General features: G+C 41.9%; 1 protein-coding gene, 1 non-coding gene and 1 pseudogene across 4 annotated transcripts in view; all 3 read right to left on the bottom strand.

Moving 5' to 3' along the window:
- ZHX3 (zinc fingers and homeoboxes 3) overlaps positions 1-17,386 on the bottom strand; it is a 90,704-nt gene that overhangs the window by 17,922 nt on the left and 55,396 nt on the right. The window lies entirely within an intron of this gene.
- LOC118707846 overlaps positions 1-17,386 on the bottom strand; it is a 79,930-nt pseudogene that overhangs the window by 7,165 nt on the left and 55,379 nt on the right.
- On the bottom strand, positions 9,864-9,936 carry TRNAI-GAU. Its single transcript has one exon. It is a non-coding gene; the product is annotated as a tRNA-Ile (tRNA).

The raw sequence follows: 17,386 nt of genomic DNA, 5'->3' as shown, positions 1-17,386 counted from the left end.
AGTTAGAAACATCGATGAGAGAGAGTCATCGATCAGTTGCCTCCCGCACACCCCCTACTGGGGATATGCACGCAACCAAGGTACATGCCCTTGACCGGAATCGAACCCGGGTCCTTTCAGTCCCCAAGCCGACGCTCTATCCATTGAGCTAAACCGGTCCCGGCTCAGAAACGTTTTAATTACACTGTGTACTGTTCTCTTGAAGGCTAACCATCCTTCATTATAAAAGACAATGACAACACTGGAAGTGAGCAGATTTCCATCATACTGCCAATAGTTGCATCCTCATCCTGCTCAGCAGGCGAGGGTTATCCAGCCATGGGGATATGAAAGATCAGGGGACCAATACCCCCAGGAAGCTTCCCACCACCAGAAAACTACATAAGCTGAACCCAATCTTCAGCCTCATCTTCCTCTAGCAGCTAGAGACACACAAGGCCAGTGTAGCTACCACCACAGCTCTTCCCCTTTCTTTTTCTTCAACAATTGCTCTAAGACTTCCAGTAGTATGTTGAACAGAAGTGGTGAAAATAGGCTCAGCTAGCTTGCTTATGTCTATGTAGAGCCAGCAGCAGCCTCTTTTCTATGAATTATAACTATAAATTATTATTATAATGTTTTTCTTGCAGCAAATTCTGTGTGAGCATGGCTGGGAGGAATGTCAACATTGTGTTTCTATGTCAAAACTCTGCAGTGTATTGCTCAGAAAAATAGGCTGAGAATTACTGATCAGGAATCAGTGCTAGACTGCTGGTGGGAATGCACACTGGTGCAGCCACTTGGAGAACAGTTTGGAGTTTCCTCAAAAAACTAAAAATGGAACTCCCATTTGACCCAGTGATCCTACTTCTAGAAATATATCCCAAGAAATAGAAACACCAATCAGAAAGGATATATGCATCCTTAAGTTCAAAGCAACACAATTTACAGTAGCTAAGATTTGGAAACAGCCCAAGTGCCCATCAGCAGATGAGTGGATTAAAAAACTGTGGTAATCTACACAATGAAATACTATGCTATGCTAAAAAAGAAGGAATTCCTACCATTTGCAACAACATGGATGGAACTGGAGAGCATTATGCTAAGTGAAACAAGCCAGTCAGAGAAAGATGTCACATGATCTCACTCATCTATGGGAAATAATGAACAACATAAACTAATGATCAAAAACAGATCCAGAGACAAGGAAGCATTGATCAGACCGTCAAACCTTAGAGGGAAGGTAGGGGAGGGTGAGGGAAATGGGGAGTGATCAACCAAAGGACTTGTATACATGCATATAAACCTAACCAGTGGACACAGACAACAGGGGGGGGTGAGGGCAGGAGTGGGGGTGGGTGGGAAGTTAATGGGGGGGGGGGGATGAAGACAAATATGTAATACTTTAACCAATAAAAGAAGTTAATATGCAAAAAGAGTTACGCTGTTCCTTACATGTACCCCCTATAGTTAGATCTACAATAGTTGTGCCTATACTGAACGTGTACAGACATTTTTCGTGTCACTATTCCCTAAATAATAGAGTCTAACAACTATTTACATAGCATTTACATAGTATTAAATGTTATAAGTAATATAGAGATGATTTAAAGTATATGGGATAAAGATTAAAAGAATATTTATGATATTAAAATATATAAATAAAGTATATGGGAGATTTATGTAGATTATATGCATATGCTATAGTATCTAACCTAATAATAGAGTAATATGCAAACTAACCACCACTCGGTCACACAAGCAACACCCACCAGCCATGCCCACCAACCAATCAGAATGAGTATGCAAATGAACCCAACAAAGGTGGTGGTTAATTTGCATATACAGAGGGAGGGAGGAGTGAAGACTGACACAGCATAGAAGGAAGTGGGAGAGAAAGTGGAAAGCAAGGCAGCTGTGGCTGCTGGAGGGAAAGCGCTGGCAGCACGTGTGGGGCGTGGCGAGGTGCACAGCGGCAGGAGGCAGCAGGGGTGGCGGGTGCGGTGGGTCAGGTGGGCAGGGCGAGGCACGCAGCAGTGGTGGCAACACGCTTGGCTGTGGAGATGGTGGTGGAAGTGGCCACGGGCGTGGTGGGGTGGGGTGGGTGGGATGGGCGGGGCCCTGCCGGCCCCAGCGAGAGAGATGGGGGAGGCCGGGAAAGGTGGGGGTGGTGGGAAGGAAGCCCGCCAGAAGTCTTGCAGGAATATTCCTGCAACAGGTGCCTAGTTTTATATAAGGAACTTGATCATTTGCAGATTCTGATATCCATAGAAGGTTCTAGAACCAATCCCCTAAAGATACCAAGGGGGGAAATTGCATCAATTTCAAATCATCAATGGATTTGACCACTTCAATGAACTCTAGACACCCTGAAATCCATAAGGGCACAATTTGATTGAGGCAAGATCCTTAGGAAATCAGAGTTTGACTTTGAAAAAAGTCCTAGATACAAATATTCTTAAAAAATGCATATTTGTGTGAAGCCGCATATAATAGCTGAAAAAATTAGTGACCCTCATACCCTGGAAGTGTCAAAAAGTTGTGCTGGGGCCATATATGCAAATAAACCATAACAAATAATCCATCAGGTTCTCATGTGAATTGAATCAAGGCTGAAAGTGATAGAATGCATGAGTACTTTTTAGAATTGATTTCTGGCATGAGTCAAGTGATCCCAACAGTGGTAGTAGCTGGCACTGTGAACCACTGCCATAAACTCCAAATTAAACAATGGGTTCCATCTCAAGAGACTTCTGAAGTATAAGATAACACCACGTACAAGTGGATCAGTTTGCACTGATGGCGCCACTGCTCTGCTAAAAAGTAAATCTGAGAAATTTCCATGACCAACCAGGACACTAGATTTTCTTCAATTCTATCACCCAGAGTGCTTCATGGTGTGCAGAGCAGTTTCATCTCTTTTGATCCATTTCCATAGCCTCCTGAATTGAATATTATTGTCCCTTCCCCCGTTTTAGCATTGAGGAGCTATTGAGCAAGAAAGGGAAGGTGATATAATCAAAGTCACACAGCAGATTTGTGGTGAGACTGACATTCTGACAGTAAGTTTTAATGTTCTTTTTCAGGCCACATTCACTCTGAATATCAACTGGATAATAAATCTATCACCTTTAATTATTTTGACATTATTTACATGGGCAGTTATATTATTTTGAGCCTTCCTACAAAGGGCTCAAAATTCTTAAAGCTCAATTATTCTAGTGTTGTTATTCTTTAAAATTAAAATGACTTGGCAGGGCTATCATGAGCCTTATTATTTATAACACTTTTGTACAGTCTGAAGAAAGGATGCATTATTTACTATTACCTAGGACAAGAGAACTCTGGTACAGTGGGCTAAGTGATGAGACCAAGGTTAGTCAGCAGGAATCTATAACAAAACCAACTCAAGGGAAAAAAATCCATCCTCAGGAATGTGTGGGGCATGACCTTGGCTGACCAACAGACCTATTGGCTAGAATCTCCAGGTTTCTACTGAAATGAAGGCTTCTGAAAACTTCAAGTCTGTTTCTAAACCCAAATCCTCAAGTGTCAAAGCAACATCGAGCTCAGAGCTGGCCTTGTTTTGCTCTCTCAGTACTAAGTAAGGGGCACAATACTTTCTGCACTTTGTAATTACCATTCAGTGAAAGGGTCATGGCCAGAGCTCTCTACTTGTTTCCCCCCTCAAATAATTCTTGTTTCTGTCAAGTCACCAACAGAAATAGGCTGCTCCAATCAGATGTTATCACCTCTGAGGTGAACACTAATTTATTCTTTCTCAAGCCAAAAAGATTATTATAATATAAATACAAAGGCCTCGAAATTAAAGGGACTTTAGAGACCACTTTAGATTTCAACCACTCATCTTTACATGAATCATCTTGAAATACCATGAGGTGGTTAGGATACCCTATATTTGAATATCTCTGAAGACTGGGAGCACATGAATCATCTTGAAATACCAATTAAAGCAGAAAACATGTTGTAAATGATTCCTTTTTTAAGCATCCCAAAAATTACCTTCCTGTAGGTTTTACTCACTAAATTTAATATTTTACTCAAAAAGAGTCAATGACTTACTATGTACTAAGTACTACTTGCTAGGTACTGGCTGTACAGAGATTTTTTAACAGATGCCATACTGTAGTCAAAAAGCTAATAGTCTAGTGGATACCAGGCCATTCATCAATATTCTGGGGTGGACTCTCCTTTTGGACACATTGGAGTTCCCTGTCCACCTGAACTCAAGTATATAGCCAATGAAATGTAAGCAAACGAGTTATCTCCAGGGGAAAGTTCTAGAAGAAAGTTCATGCTTTGGTTCACAATTTACTCTCTGGCTGAGCAACTGGCAATGTCCCGTACTGTGGCTATTCTATTAGTTTGGGTCCTAAAGAGGGAGAACAAAAGCTGGCCCACAATGTACACACAGTTTGAGCAAGAAACAACCTGTTATTTAAGCCACTGAGGGTTTTGGAGTTGCTTGTTACTACAGCATAGTTCAACCCATCCTACCTGATACACAGCAAAAGGAAAGCCACACGAACAAATTAACCAAACTCAAACACTAAGCCGAGTGTTGTAGTGGAAACATGCACAAGATTCACCAGGGCAGGGAAAGACTTAGCACCCACCTAAGTTTTCTGGAGGGCTGGGGGGGAGACTTCACAGAGGGGATAGCCTTTGAATTAGAGGCTGAAGGATGAGTAGATACTACCAAGTAGACATGTTGAGAAAAGGGTGCTCTAGACAGAGGGAACACTTCATGCAGAGCCAGAGGGAAGAGAAAACATTTTTGGAAAGTTACAAGGAGCTCAGTTTTGCTGGCAGGGGAAATCTAAATGTGGTGAAGATAATGAAACTGAACTCCCAGGACCCTATACCTTCCGTAGCCTGTACCTATAGTTTTATACATTTATACTTATACTCTTTATACTATGTTTTGTTTTGTTTTTACCTTAGGAGGAGCTCCCTTCTAATGTTCAGGTTCCACAAAAGCTGGACCTGCTTTGGATGGGATGAAAGGCAATAAGGAGGTGATTATAGGTCTAGAGAGCAGATCTGTAGACTTCTTAATCTTCCACATAAGATCTTTTTTAACACTTGGAAAAAGGAATCATGTTCCTCAAGAATCTTCTTCCCCCTCCAAGCCAATCATCCCCGTTCCTGCCTTTGGTGTAATGGGTTGGAATGTCCGCACCATTCCCACTGCTCTTCTCCGAATGTGCTCTTACCTGCCTATAGCCCTCTCAGAAGTGGTACCTGGATCTAAATCTAAGTCTCCAGATGTCACCCAAATGTATCTGTCACTTTCCTTAATGAAGTTCTTGGGTTATACTTAATCCTTCCACAAGAGTTGTTACCCAAATGATTCCAGGTGTTATACTGTGACATTCACCAGAAAACTATGGATCAGTGCTCTAGAATTTAGTTTGTGTACTAAACTAGTACCAGTATCAAAATTCAACACATGTTGTTTCAGTTTAGGTGTGGCAGACTTTGGAGAACAAGTTTGGTAGAGAAAAGAAAGATAATTCATTTAACAAATGTTTACTAAGTGCCCACACTATGCTACGCATTGTTCTACATGCTAGAATATGGGTGGGAGAAAAAAAAAGAGCTATAAAAACTCTACCTTCCTGGAGTTTACATTTTAGTTTGAAGGAGAGACAATAAACTGAATAAACAAGTAAATGAAACTGTGTTAAAGTGCAATGGAGAAAAATAAAGCAGGACAGGGTGGGTGGGTGGGGAAGGGATGAGGCCGCAAGTTTAAATATGGTGTTCAGAATGGCCAATGGAGCAGAGACTTGGCGGTGAGGAAGTGAGCATCTGGATGTGTGGGAGGAGCTGTCCAGAGGCACAGCTGGTGAGAGGACCTGGATGGGGAGTGAGTCTGGTTTGTTCAAAGCAGAGCGAGGCCAGTCCAGCTGAGTAGCAGTGGTCACAGAGAGAGCAAGAGAAGACAAGGCCAAAGAGGTGAGAAGGCTGAGTGAGCAGAGCCACTGTAATGACTGAGGTTTCTCTGAGATTGGCAGTGCCATGCGAGGGCCTGGAGCAGAGGTCTCACGTGACCAGACCTGGGGCCTACAGGACGCCTCTCTGGCTGTGGTGAGAACAGACTGCAGGAAAAACGAGTGGAGAAGCAGGAAGTCTGTCAGGAGGTTATGGCAGCAACCCAGGCAGGAGATAGCAGCTCGGACCATGATGACAAAGATGGTGGTAAAGAGAAGTGGCTGGTTTCTGAATACATTTAGGAAGTAGAGCCCACCAGATTTCCTCAGGGAATGATGGAGCATATCCATAGGGGAGCTTTGTCATGTAGAGTTTTGACCTAAGCAACTGAAAGCATGGCATTGACATCAAATAAGATACTAAGTCAGGTCTGTGCTACTAAGACTGGACGGTCCCTTTCTAGGTGAAAAACTGGACTAAACAGGTTTGGTCAGAAGCATTTCAGAGGACTAATGGGTCAGGCTGCTAATCAGCATGGAGGCTATGCAATGCCGGTATTCCCAGTGAAAAGACTCTGGTCTTTGCCAAAATCTGCTTGAACCAACAGAGAAACTGCAGGAAGGGTGGAAGGGGGGAGGCTGGGAGCAAGCCTAGGACACCTTGAGGGCCAACTAGTCAAAAGCTGCACCCTCAGAGGTGTGAGACAGCTCCTTCCAAAGTTAAGCACATTCCGTTAAAATGTATTTGCATCCTAAATCTTGTTCCAAGTATAAAAGCAAAGTACTTTATTTAATTTAAAACTAAAAATTAAAAAAGCAATATAATGGTTTGTTCTGGATATGGTTTTACTTCTGAATTACATTTGTTTTAATTGAACTTTTCCAGTGTGGGCCAGAGAGTTTACAGGCTAAAACAGCCTGAAGGCTAGTGGGCCTGCTGGAACCTCCCAAGCACACTCATTGAGAAGGAACTCTGGCTCTCTTCTGTGAGCACAGCGCTCCTCCGCGCCTTCTTCAATGGCCTCCCTCAAAGCCCATTAAGGTTTTACATAGGAGAAAGGATGCTCGATTTCACTCAGAGTAAGAAAAATGCTAATTAAAATCACTTTGATTCTCTTTCTTTCACTCACTTTGGAAAAGCTCAAAAGGTTTGACAATATACTTAGCTGACAAGGGTTTAAGGAAATAAGGCATTCTCATAAACTGCTTGTAGGAGTGAAACTTGGTAAAATCTCTATTGAGAACTATTTTTTAAGAGCTAACAAAATTATAAATGCCCAATCTCTTTGATTCAGCAAGTCTGCCTCTAGGAATGTAGCTTACAGGTGTACTTGTACATGTGTGCATTCAAGCATGTATAAGGTAAGCCACTGGCAACACTGTGAAAGCAAAGGCTTGGAAATGACCTAACTGTCCAAAAAGGAATGGGATAGTATGCGCCTGTGAAAAGGAACAAGCGAACACTTTTTATATTGCTATGGAGTCATCTTCAAGATATCTTGACATTTTTAAAGCAACATATTCTTGTGCTTATGTATATATACACTTAAAATATCTCTAGAGAAACTAGTCATTGCCTGGGGGAGAGGGGAGGGCGTGGGCACAGAAAGACAGAAGCTTTTCATGTGAACCTTTTTAAATTCTAAAAAATTACAAATGTGCTATTAAAAACAAAATTTGAATAAATATATAAATGGAAAAAGTTTTCCAAAGTATGTGGGTTGTTAATACAAAGAGCAACAAGTGAGAACGTGAGTGGCTAATGGGGTTGAAGCAGAGGTCCTTAAAGAGTATGTGACTGGGGTTGAATACTAGGTAGAACTTTACATCCAAACTTCTAATAAGGACAGGTGGGCTTTGGGTTTCACTTCTGTAGTGCTGCTTCTGGGCACTTCATCTGCATCTAAATATAATCCCTAGGCCTTCAGCTCCAGACATGGTTTTAAAATAACTTAAGAGACATCCACAATAGAGGAATGGGACAATCCATGCACAGCAATCTCTTTCCCATTAAAAAAAAACAAAAACCCTACAGCAACCCGTTACCCAGTCTCCATTTGAGTATCATCTCCATGGTCTGAAACTCATTATCGCTTACAACTATTTCAGAGCTTCTTTCTTACCTGGACCCGATTCCCAGGTTTAGATCTATCTTTAAACCAACACAAAACAAGGCAACACTCTTCACTATGTGATCAGTCCACTCTCTTTCTATATATCAGCCTGTCTGTCACAAGTTGCTGATTGTCATTTCATCCTTTAGTATTCACTTCTGCATTGTAACCATCCTGAATTCATTCCACATTCTCTAGTGACCTGTTCTTTGAATATATTTTAATTTGTCCATGTCGCTCTCAAAATATGGCAATTAGAACTGAACAAGCATTCAACTGTAGTCCAACCAGAGAGAATTCAATGAAAGCAGTGTTTTAATCATTCTACTACCACTAATAATACCAGAAATCTATCTGGGTAGAAGTTCTGTTTTCTTTTTCTCCCTGCACAGAGGAGGAATTTGAGATGCAGAGGGACAGGGAGCACTGCCGGAATTTGGCAGCACTGTGGTTCTTTCCTCACAGGGCCATGTGGGGACACATTTAAACACACTCATTTACAATTCTGACACAGGAGTTCTGGGCTTTCTTCCCCTTTGCCTCTTTGAACTCTACCTTCTTGTTTTAGGAGGGAACGTTTGCTTCTTGTTCTTTGTTATAGCCATGCCACATGGGACCACTAGTGGCACATGAGGTTCTTGCTGAATGCAGAAGGCCTGGGTGGGGATGGCACCTGGGACCCTCTATGTCTGTGACACCTCTCTCCCTAAGTATCACAGCCCTTGTACGATCTTCTTCGATCACCTTGTTAAATGTCTAAGTCAGTCTTCAAACTCCACACAAATCAGTCATCCTCTATCACAGTTCCCTGATTGCTTCTCTACAGCATTTATTAAAATTCATCACTGGATCTTTATTTGTTTCTCCTACTTACTGTCTGTCGCCCCTGTTAGCTCTGTAAAGTCAGGGCCTATATCCACATTATCCTCAGCATCCAGCACAGTACCTGACACATAACACAGTTCTCACTGAACAAATTGTATTGATTTCAGAGAGGAAAGGAGAGGAAGAGAGACACAAAAATATCTATGATGAAAGAGAATACTTGATCAGCTGCTTCCTACACATCCCCTCACTGGGGATCGAGCCTGCAACCTAGGCATCAGGAATTGAACTGTGACCTCCTGGTTCTTAGGTCGATGTTCAACCATAAGCAATACCAGCCAGAACCATTTTCATCATTTTTAAGTGTACAGTACAATAATATTTTTTAAATATATATTTTATTGATTTTTTTACAGAGAGGAAGGGAGAGAGATAGTTAGAAACATCGATGAGAGAGAGTCATCGATCAGCTGCCTCTTGCACACCCCCTACTGGGGATATGCCCGCAACCAAGGTACATGCCCGTGACCGGAATCGAACCTGGGACCTTTCAGTCCCCAAGCCGACGCTCTATCCATTGAGCCAAACCGGTTTCGGCACAGTACAAAAATATTAACTATTGTACATGCACAAGTCTCCAGAATGCTATTCATCTTGAAAAACTGAAACTCTATATCCATTAACAATAACTCTTTCCCCTCCCTCACTCCCTGGCAACCACCATTCTACTTGCAGTATCTAAGAGTTTAACTGCTTCAGACACCTCACACAAGTGGAATCATGCCGTACTTGTGTCTATGCGACTGGCTTATTTCACTTATAATAATGTCCTCAAGGTTCATCCAAGTTTTATCATGTGATAGGATTTCCTTCCTTCCTTTTTTTTTTTTTTTTTTTAATAGAGCGAGGAAGGGAGAGAGAGTGGGAGAGAGAGAAACACTGTTTGTTATTCCACTTATTTATGCATTCATTGGTTGATTCTTGTATGTGCCCTGACCAGGGATTGAACCTGCAATCTTGGCGTATCAGGCCAAAACTCTAACCAACTGAGCTACCAGGCCAAGACTGGGAGAAGCCCTCCATTTTAAGGCTGAATAATATTGCATTGTATAGACTACATTTTCTTTATCCACTCATCCGTTGATGAACATCTGGTTATGTCCATCTTTTGACTATTATGAATAAACTAGGGGCCCAGTGCATGAATTCGTGCATCTTGAAAGGAACTATGGGCCATGAGGCTGTGGTTGGCACAGGGGTGGGTCCTGGCCCATCCTCCACGCCCCTACCTGGCCCCTCCCAAAGTGTTCCTCTCTACCCCGGTCCCCTCTCTGCTGTTAGCCCAGTTTCCATCGCATCCACTCCCACGGCAGACATCACTGGCCCCACTCATACCCGCTGATGGTGCAGAGCGATTGGGGCCAGTGCCAGCAGTGGGTGTGAGTGACAACTGCTATCCCTATTGCCCTTCAGGAGCAGGGAGGTGAAGAAGCCCTCAGGGTCAATCAGGGCTAGCAGCCGTCACTCACACCCATTGACACCGCTGAGCAATCAGGGCCTGCACCAGGCGCCAGCAGTGATTGTGAGTAGCAGCTCTGGTGCTGGCTGCGGGTATGAGCAGTGCTGGTGCTGGCAGAGGGTGCAAGTGGCGGCTCTGGCACCAGTGGCAGGTGCAAGTGAGGCCATCTCCATCAACAGGTGCCAGCCCTGATTGCACCTCAGAGCAGGGGGAGGTGGAGAAGCCCTGAGGGGTGATCAGGGCCAGCATCCACCACTCACAGCCACTGACAGCACCAAGCGATTAGAGCCAGCACCCGGCGCTGACAGCAGGTGTGAGTGGTGGTTCTGGTGCCGGCAGTGGGTGCAAGCAGGGCTGCTGCCAGCAGCAGGTGTGAGTGCCAGACAGAACTGTGGTCCGTGGGAGCAAAGGATTTTCAGTAAACACCAGAGGCTCACCCCGATGACAGCAACAGGCACCCCACCTTGGTCTGGCGCCCCTGCTCACCTGCTCCAGCATCCCACTGTGGCCTGTGCCCACCATGTTCCATGTTCTGCCGCCTACTGCCAATGCCCACCACGGTCTGTGAGTGCCCCCTGGTGGTCAGCACACATCATGTCATAGCAAATGGTTGTTTGGTTGTTCCACTGTTTGATCTATTTGCATATTAGGGTTTATATATATAGACAATGCTGCTATGAACATTGGTCTGCAAATATCTCTCTAAAACCCTGTATGCAATTCGTTTGGTTATATATTGCGTTTATGTTATGCTCCCCACCACCCAATGATGCCAGCAGAGTTGTACCAGTCATAGAAGTCATATTTGTCTTCAAATTACTTTTACTCTTGTCACCAAATTATCTCCCTCTCAAGTTTGCTTCCTAGTCCTTTCCTATGTTCTCCAAGTTCCTCTATTTTTAAGTGAATTCCACAGGCCAAATTTCAAATTTACTTCCTGGTCAAGGAGGAAAGGAATCTATTAAACTTTCCTTCTCCCTCTGTTGAAAAATATCCTAGGCCTGAGTAGAATGGCTACAGAAAACCAGGGCACAGCGCCCTGGAACGGTTCAGGGCTGTGGCACTGCCTCAGTTGGCCCAGGACAGTTTTAATAATGTTCACTTTATGAGTAATGTTTTGAATGTTGTTAGTATTTCATCAAGAAGTTATAAGTTTCCCTTGACAAGTAAGATTAATTGGCATTAACTGGGTTTATCAGCCTTGTGACTTAGAGCCAGGATATTTCTATGCAAATTCACTTACAATCTTATGATGCCCAACCAAAGGGACCAACTGAATTTGATTTTAAAAAATTCCACATTTTTCCAGAACTATTCAAGATCAGGGTCACTTTTACATCATCTTCCTGAGCAGGGCAGCAGAACAGAGGTGTTGAACACCAGATGGAAGACATGCTGGAGGTCGCTGGTGGTGCTCAGCTGTTTCCCGAGGAACCTTAGGGTGCCAAGGTCACCCAGGAGTAAGGAGGAACAATAGGCCTTAGCACCTGAGCCTTCTCTAGTCTATAAAGTATAAAGTCAATCACTTCACTAAAGAAAGAGTGGCTATGATTGTGCAAAATATAAAATTTCAACAATTATTTCTTCGTAACCATTGTCAAACTGGGAATAAAGTACACAGATCTCCCTATTCCCATCTTGACCCTCTCCCTAGGATATGGGAGGGCACACATGCAGGCACACACTGATAACACTCAGGAGAGTTCGGGGAGACGTACCTTATTTTCTTTCTATGAGATTTCAGGAGCCTAAATAAAAAGTTTCTAAGAACTTTTTTTTTTATATGAGAACTGACGCGATGCAATTATCATCATAAAGTTGGTAGAAGTTGTATTTATCCGTTTTTAAACAAAAGGACTGCTTTAATATTATGTGTTGGTTTCTATGATAATCTTGGACAATAAAATTTCATCTGACTTTACTTAAAATACTACTTAACTTTCATAAGTATAGAAATCATCCTCTTAATTGGCCCTCTACCCTTTCACCTCCCCTCTCCTCCGCAGAGCCAGCCTCCACCATCCCACTTATTGAACTTCCTTGCCCAGTCAGTCTTTGGCATGCATGCTGAAGGCTCTATTTCACCCTCCCATTCTGCCCAAACCACTTGCACCAAGGTTACCAGTCAAGTGGCTCTCTCCAACTCCTTGGCGAGTCTCAGAGTCATTCAGGCCCCAAAGGAGGTTAGACTCATGCCTCTAAAACCTCTCCACAGGGAGCAAACACAGCCCTGTCCAGGGCTTTGCAATCTCCTGTACCCAAGTGACCTCCAAATCACCCTGAGGAGGCTTGAATTATCTGCCAAGCTCTAAACCCATCACTTCCAACTGCCACTGGTCCCTGTAGGTTTTTAAAAACTACACACATAGTTTCTGCCTCCTTACTTTGGCATTCACCCCTCAAGAAAAATAAACCTAAACAAAACAAGCAAAACGAAAATTGAGCCACCATGTTCTACTGCCTAGATATTCATCTCACTTCTCACCATGTGTACAGATTTCCAAGCAAGAGATCCGATCTCCAAATCACTTGTGTATCCTTTATTCAGGCCTCATTTCTATCTTTTATCCAGCTGCTATCACATCCTATAAGTCTAAGAATATTTTAAATCTGACCTCTTGTCTCCATCTGTGTGAGACACAGTCCAAAGGAGCCAGACAGGTCTGGTTTATATCCTGATTCTGCTACTTATGAGCTCTGGAACACAAGCACAGTACTTGTACTTTTTATGTCCTCATTTCCTCCTCTTTGTAGGTGGAGATAATAGCCTCCATCTCTCAGAGTTCTTGCAAGAATTATGATACTGGTGTGAGTGCCTTGAGTGAGTGCACAATGGTTAGAGCATCAACCCGAGCACCAGAGGATCACAGGTTCAATTCCCAGCAAGGCCACATACCTGGATTGCAGAATCGTCCCCAGCCTCAGTCGGGATGCATTTCTTCCCAGGGAAGACAACCTACCGATGTGTCTCCCATCTATGTTTCTCTCTTCCCTTTTCCCCCTCTCCCTTTTACACTCTCTAAAATTTAACAGAAAAATATCTTTGGGTAAGAATTAATAAGCAAGCAAACAAACAAAAAGATATGGGTATGAGGGGTGCAACACCATGCCTGACACATAGCAAGTACAACACAGAAATAGCTCCTGGCATTATCCTTGTCTTTTACCATAATCCAGTTCTTTGTTGGTTTTGGCTACAAAAACCCTTCAAATTCCCAGTCCTTAGTTCTTTCTCCTCTTCCGTCCATCTCTAACATTATCAACAGTCAACATCCTCAAAAATAAATCTATTCATGACTCCTTGGTTTAAAGAATTCCTCTTGGAATTCCTACTTCCAATCAGAAGATTCTATTCCTATGCTGTTTAATACAATAACCACTAGCCACATGTGGCTCTTCAGTACCTCAAGTGTAGCTTGTCCAAATTGAGATGTATGATAGGGTAAAATACACACTAGGTGTGAAGACTTAGTATGAAAAGGAGTGTAAAACATCTCAATTATTTTTTAATAGTACAGAGTTCTTTATTTAAAGAGGAAAAGAACTGATCTGTATCTTCTTTTTTTGTAAACTATTTTTACATTCTGCACACTGACATAGAGATAAAAGAAAATGACTGAAACTTAAATATGAAAGAATTTTTATAATTAAATCCACAATTTTATACATTTATCTTACTCATGCATTACTGAAAAATCAGCAACTATTATAAAATACAACAAATTATATTAAAAAATCCCAAAAATTCATAACAAATTATATCAAAAAGAACCCCCAAAAATTCATATATATGTATGTCCAAGTATAAAAGTACTATATTCTTTTTATATATATTTTGATTGATTTCAGAGAGGAAGGGAGAGAGAGAGACAGAGATAGAAACATCAATGATGAGAGAGAATCATTGATTGGCTGCCTCCTGCAAGCCATCTACTGGGAGTAGAGGCACATTCCTGGGTTTCAGACCTAGTAAGGGGCATGCATGAGGCAGACAATTGATGATTCTCTCTCATGATTGATGTTTCTATCTCTGTCTCTCTCTCCCTTCCTCTCTGAAATCAATAAAAATATATAAAAAACGAATATAGTACTTTCATACTTGGACATATATGACGTTTCTATCTCTCCCTTTCCTTTCCCCTCTATGAAATAAATAAAAACATATTATAAATATATATATGCATCCTAATATATAAAAAGTCAAGGGCTGTCACAACTGAAACAACTAGAAAGACAACCAAACAGCAGGCTGCATGGGGCAACAAGTCCAGAAGTGAGGGACGACCAAACAACTGAACAGCAGGCTGCGTGGGGGGGAAGTTGTGTGTGTGTGTGTGTGCAGTTAGGGACAATCAGGCCAGCAGGCAGAGGTGGTTAGGGGTGATCAGGCTGGCAGTGAGGGGCAGTTATGGGCAATCAGGCAGGCAGGTGAGTAGTTAGGAGCCAGTAGTCCTAGATTGTGAAAGGGATGTCCCAGATTGGAAAGGGTGCAGGCTGGGCTAAGGGCCTTCCCCCCATGCATGAATTTCGTGCACCGGGCCTCTAATATATATATATGCAATATAATTATTAAAATGACAATGAGTTATCACCTCACACCTGTCGGAATAGCTATCATCAACAAATCAACAAATGACAAGTGCTGGTGAGGATGTAGTGAAAAGGGAACTTTGTACACCACTGATGGGAATGAAGACTGGTGCAGTCACTGTGGAAAACAGTATGGAGTTTCCTCAAAAAATTAAAAATGGAACTGCCATTTGTCCCAGTGATCCATGTCTAGGAATACAGCCTAGGAAACCAGAAACACGAATCAGAAAGAATATATTCATAGCAGCGCAATTTACAATAACTAAGAACTAGAAACAGCCCAAGTGCCCATCAGTAGATGAGTGGATAAAAAAAAAGCTGTGTTATATTTACACCATAGAATACTATGCCCATGTAAAAAAGAAAGATCTCTTACCCTTTGAGACAGCATGGAGGGAGCTGTAGAGAATTATGGTAAGCAAAATAAGCCAGACATAGAAAGATAAGTATCACATGATCTCACTCATATGTGGAATCTAATGAACAAAATAAACTGTTGAACAAAATAGATTCAAAGACATAGAAGCATAAAATAGACTGACAAATCTCAGAGGGAAGACAGGGGTGGGAAGTGAGTGAAGAGAGATTAACCAGGGAACTTACATGCATATATGCAAAGCCCATGGACACAGACAATAGTGTGGTGACGGTCTGGGAAGGACGGATGTGGGGTGGAGGAGGTCAATGGAAAAAAAAATGGGGAGGGCATCTGTAATATGTTTAATAATAAAGATTAATTAGAAATAATAAAAGTTTAAAAATAAGTAAAAGTAAAAAAAGTTTTGTAAAATATCTCATTAATAATTGTATTATATGTTGAATTATTAAATTTTTTATAGTTTGAGTTAAATAAAATATATTATTAAAATTAGACTTATTTTGAATATTTTGTTAGAGCAGTTTTAGGTTCACAGCAAAATTGAGAGCAAGGTATGGAGATTTCGCATATCACCTCTGTTCCCACACATGCATAACCTTTCCCATTGTCACATCTGTGTGTGTCCCGTTTGTTACAATTGGTGAACCTACATGTACACATCGTTACACCCAAAGTCTGCAGTTTACATTATGACTCATTCTTGATGTTGGACATTCTAAGGATTTGGACAAATTTATAATGAATGACATGTCAGCACCATTTTAGTATCATACAGAATAGTTTTAGTGCCCTAAAAATCCTCTTTGCTCCACCTATTCATCCCTCTCCACCCCTTAACCTCTGACCACCACAATCTTTTTTATTTTTTTTATAATATATTTTATTGATTTTTTTACAGAGAAGAAGGGAGAGAGATTGAAGGGATAGAGAGCTAGAAACATCGATGAGAGAGAAACATCGACCAGCTGCCTCCTCCACACTCCCCACCGGGGATGTGCCTGCAACCAATGTATTATACATGCCCTTGACTGGAATCGAACCTGGGACCCTTCAGTCCGCAGACCAACTTTCAATCCACTGAGCCAAACCGGTTTCGGCTACCACGATCTTTTTAATATCTCAACAGTTTTGTCTTTTCCAGAATGTCATACAGCTTGAATCACATTGTTAACTGCACACAGCCTTTTGGGATTGGCTTCTTTCATTTAGCAATATGCATTTAAGGTTCCACCATGTCTTTCCAAGGCTTGATAGCTCATTTCCTATTTTTATTTTTTTAAAATATTGCTCCTAGAATTATAAAATGACATATGCAGCTCACATTATATTTCTGTTGGATACCTGTTGGCGTGACACAGGTAGTTTTTCAGTCTGGTATCAGCCACTCAAGTTCACGCTTGGCTGCATGAACCCTGACATACCAGCCTCCTTACCTTCATGTGTACTAGAGTCACCTCACAAGAGCTGCCTGTTTTTTAAATATATATTTTTATTGAACTCAGAGAGGAAGGAAGAGAGAGAGAGAGAGAGAGAAACATCAATGATGAGAGTGATTGATTAGCTGCCTCCTGCACACCCCCTATTAGGGATCGAGCCCACAACCTGGGCATGTGCCCTTGACTGGAATCGAACCCAGGACCCTTCAGTCCACAGGCTCTATCCACTGAGCCAAACCAGCTCAGATTAATGAATCTTAATGTAAATATCTGTGTTTTCTGATGGTCTTAGGCTCTACAGCAAGGTCGCCTAAGACCATTGGAAAACACAGATATTTACATTACAATTCATCACAGTAGCAAAATTATAGTTATGAAGTAGCAACGAAAATAATTTTATGGTTGAGAACCACTGATCTAGATTGTGAGCTTCTTTGAGTATGGAACCATGTTTTGTTTCAGTAGGCACTCATATATGTTGAGTGAATAATGAAAGAAACACAACAAAATTCATATTCTCCAATAAGAGATATCACGTCCACTTATCAATCAGACAGCATAGAAAACTATCCTAAATGCAACAAAGT

The sequence above is a fragment of the Pipistrellus kuhlii genome, unplaced genomic scaffold (assembly GCF_014108245.1).
Source record: "Pipistrellus kuhlii isolate mPipKuh1 unplaced genomic scaffold, mPipKuh1.p scaffold_m20_p_6, whole genome shotgun sequence".
In the NCBI taxonomy this organism is placed as follows: Eukaryota; Metazoa; Chordata; class Mammalia; order Chiroptera; family Vespertilionidae; genus Pipistrellus; species Pipistrellus kuhlii.
This window is presented reverse-complemented; position numbering and strand designations above follow the sequence as displayed.